Source organism: Octopus bimaculoides, chromosome 20 (genome assembly GCF_046866305.1).
Source record: "Octopus bimaculoides isolate indiv1 chromosome 20, ASM4686630v1, whole genome shotgun sequence".
Lineage (NCBI taxonomy): Eukaryota > Metazoa > Mollusca > Cephalopoda > Octopoda > Octopodidae > Octopus > Octopus bimaculoides.
In genome coordinates, this window is record NC_142947.1 from 44534139 (window position 1) to 44538457 (window position 4319).

Below are 4319 nucleotides of genomic sequence, written 5' to 3' on the forward strand. Positions count from 1 at the left end.
ACTCATACACTCACACACACACACATACACACACACACACACATAAACACACACATACGCATTTATATGTGGGTATGCGGTACATACATACGTATGTACATACGAATATATATATATATATATATATATATATATATATATATATATATATATATATACATACATACATACATACATACATACATACATACATACATCATACATACATACATACATACATCATACATACATACATACATACATAACAATACATAAGAAACACGTTGCTAACGAACAACAGAGTATAAAGTAGTAAAAGAAAGTTTGAACACTCCTACTTACCTTGTCGATAAAAAAAAACTCTTATTTATATACTTATATATGTACTACGCCTTCTACGATAGGATTGTAATCTCTCAAAGTGTAATCAATTGATGAACAAGTATCAATATAATAAATATTGATGAAGCAGGGAGAAAGCTTGTCCGAGAGTGTGTGAAACATGAGGAATAAAGTCAGCGAGAAGGTATTTTGTGCTTGACGGTTTGTTAATATATATATATGAACCGATAAGGTGTTGAATGGGTGATGTGGACTAGTCCGCTGGCTCTCTCTCCCTCCCTCTGTCTGTTTCTCTCGCTCGCTCGCTCTCTCTCTCTCTCTTTTTATCTATCTATCTATCTGTCTCCTTCACTTTCTCATATAATGCATTCATGCATGTATGTATATATATATATATTGTGAAATGCTTAGCGGTATTTCGTCTGTCTTTTATGTTCTGCGTTCAAATTGCGCCGAGGTCGACTTTGCCTTTCATCCTCTCGGGGTCGACAAATTCAGTACCAGTTACGTACTGGGGTCGATCTAATCGACTGGCCCCCTTCCTCAAAAATTCCGAGTCTTGTGCCTAGAGTAGAAAAGTATATATATATATATATATATATATATATATATATATATATATATATATATATATATATATATATATATATACATACATACATACATACATACATATATATATATATTCTGATTTCTTTTATATACTAGGCCACTGATTTTAAATTCATGTTAATTAAATTAATATTCAATTTATCACCCTCAGTATATAAATATAAATATATATATATAGTCCCTAGCAGTATATATGTATACAATTATGTGCTTTTTAGCACTTATTTCTAGCAATGTGGGTGTCATATTTAATGACAATTATGGATTTCTTGCAGTCTATATTAATTTTCTGTGTATTTATTACTGTTGAAAAAAGAAGTCGGAAAATACATGACTAGAGATAGATAGATAGATAGATAGATAGATAGATAGATAGATAGATAGATAGATAGATAGATAGATAGATAGATAGATAGACAGACAGGTAGATAGATAGACAGACAGGTAGATAGATAGACAGACAGGTAGACAGACAGACAGACAGGTAGATAGATAGACAGACAGACAAGCAGACAAGCAGACGGGTAGACAGACAGACAGACAGACAGACAGACAGATTGACAGATAGATAGATAGATAGATAGATAGATAGATAGATAGATAGATACGGAAGGAACGAAGGAACGAATGAAGGAACGAAGGAACGAAGGTGGCTAGTTGTCTGTCACCTTTGTATTTTGTTTTGTTTTTTGTTTTTTGTTTTCTTCTTTTTTCTTCGAGTAACATTAATAAATAACACTTACTCACCAGATATGCAACTCAGAGGAGGGGGGGAGAAGAACGGCTGCCAGAAAGAAAGAAAGAAAGAAGCCAAGGCGCATTGACAATATTTTAGGGAGAGAAAGGTGGGGGTCACTTGTCTAGCTAGTTGTTCGGTTAGCAAGTGTGTGTGTGTGTGTGTACGTCTGGGATGTACCCCCTTCTTGCTGGACAACGGTTGGAACAGGGGACACCACAAATTGTCTAATTCATTCGCTCGTCCTGCGTCGATTTTTGGGTCCCGATGGACCGGATGAAAAGGGGAAAAAAGTTATTCTCTATCTATTTACTTGTTTCCGTCATTAGACTTACGGCCTTGCTGGAGCACCGCTTTGCAGATTTTTCTTTCTTTCTTTTTAAGCCTGGTAGATTGTTCTATCGATCTCTTTCGCCAAACCGCTAGTTACATACATACACAAAGGCTTTCTTGTTTGTTATTACCAGGCGTAATTTTTATCTTTCCGAATGCTTTTTTTTTTTCCTGTTTTTCTTTAAGAATAAAAAAGTAAAGAAAAAGAACAGCAAAAATAAGAAAAGAAAGAGGATAAAATGTGTGATTGAAGGATGAATTTAGCTGTTATTTCTAATGAAAAATTTTAAAACCCTTCGCAGTCCGTCCGGTTGTGTTGTGGTTGTTGTTGTTTCGTATCTGTTGTCGCTATTGTTGACTTTTAGAATCTTTTGCTTATTGTTGATATTGCTGTTGTGGTGGAGCTGGCGGCGGCGTTCAGCTTTTCCTTTTAGTATACAAAATACATTTTAGTGTTGTTGTTGTTGAACTGGAGGAATTCGACAAGAGAAAAACCGCCCGCCGTGTCTTAGAAGTGTCTTCCCCGCCTCTACCTCCACCTCCTCCTCCGTTCCGCCTCCACTACTGTCGCCTTCTCACACTATCACCTTTTCTCTCTCTCTGTCACTATTTCATTCTTTTTCCCTTTCTCTTTCCCTCTCTCTGTCAGCCGGTCTCTCTCTCTCTCCATCTCTCGTCTGTCTTGCCTATCTGCCTGTCTTCCTCTTTTCTTCTTTCTCTCGTCTCTCTCTGTCTTTCTCTTTCTCTCTGTCTTTCTCTCACTCACTCTCTATTTGTTTTTTTTTCTGTCTGTCACCCTCTCCCCCTCTGACTTTCTCTTTCTCTCTGATGTTCTCTCTCTCTCTTTCTCTATCTGTCTCTCCCTCTCTCTCTCTCTCTCTCTCTCTCTGCGTCTATATTGAGCAAGGTAAATACATGTACGAAAACTTTGTCTTCATGTGTGTGTGTGTGTGTGTATGTATTGATGTGTAACTTTTTAAGTGTGTGTGTGTGTGTGTGCGCGTGTGTGTATGTGTGTGTGCGCGTGTGTGTGTGTGTGCGCGCGTGTGTGTGTGTGTGTGAAACTGGCCTTTTGATAGCCACAAGTGGAATGCACAGAAGATAAAGAAACAGGTCAAGTTTTACCTTGATTTGGATTTTGACAGAGAGGAAAGGAGAGGGGGAGGGAGGGAGGGAGGGGAGGGGGCCAGAGTCAGCGAGAGAGAACTGAGACACAGAGAGGAGAGAGGGAGAGAGAGTAAGAAAGAATGAGAGAGAGACTTTTCGATAGGAAAAGACAGATAGACAGACAAACATAAAAGGCTGTGTGGAAATATTCAATGACTGAGGCGAGATTTCTCTTCTTGGATATGTTAGGAGTTTGTGCCGAAATTATTAACACTTTTTCTCATAATTATTTCGGAAATTAAACTACGGCCATGCTAGAGCACCGCCTTGAAACGTTTCGACCGAACGAATCAATGCCCGCCTCCACCCACCCCGCCACTACTCGTTTACTCTCTTCCTTGTTTCTGTCATTTGACTGCGGCTATGCTGGAGCACCGTCTTTTAGTCGAACAAATCGATCCCCCCCCCCACCACCACCACCACCACACATAACACACAGGACTTTTCCTTTGTAAGCCTGGTACTTATTCTTACGCTTTTGCCGAACCGCCAGGTTACGGGGACGTGAACACACCGACATCGGTTGTCAAGTGATGGTGGGGGGGGGGGGGACAAACACACACACACACACATATATATATTTAAATATATACGCGTATATATCTCTCTCTATATATATATTTATATATATACATACATATATATATATATATATTCTCGCCTCCCCCACCTCCCAAGACCATCACACCACACCACACACCACTACACCACACCACACAACACATCACATCACAACACACCACCACGCACGCACCACTACAGATCTATTCCCAGCCCCACATCCACACACCTACACATACACACACGCACACGTCAAGATCACCAGCCCTCTTCCACACGCACATACGAACTCTCTTATACACACACACGCGCACTTTCGCTTTGGGATCACCACTACTTTATTATCTCCCCTTTTTCCTACCTCTCCTGTGTGACCCTTCTGTCCGGTATTCGCCATGATAGATCGCTAGCCACTACACATTCCTATTTTTCTCTCCTTGTTTCTTTGTGTTGCTTTCTGTGGAAGAGCGTAGGCTCGAAACGTTAAAGACTTTTTCACTCCCCGAGCGTTATACTAATACATCTGTTTGTTGTCTACACCACCTGTCTTCGTTAGTTGCTTTTGGGGGGAATTCTCCCCCTATAGATA

At 39.6% G+C, this 4319-nt stretch overlaps 1 protein-coding gene across 1 annotated transcript in view; it reads right to left on the reverse strand.

The window, feature by feature from the left end:
* LOC106878950 (uncharacterized) overlaps nucleotides 1-602 on the reverse strand; it is a 50797-nt gene extending 50195 nt beyond the window's left edge. The window contains exon 1 of the mRNA XM_089338481.1: nucleotides 322-602. The gene's annotated coding sequence lies outside the window, so the exon portion shown is untranslated. The remainder of the gene's footprint in view (nucleotides 1-321) is intronic.
* Nucleotides 603-4319: the final 3717 nt, after the last annotated feature.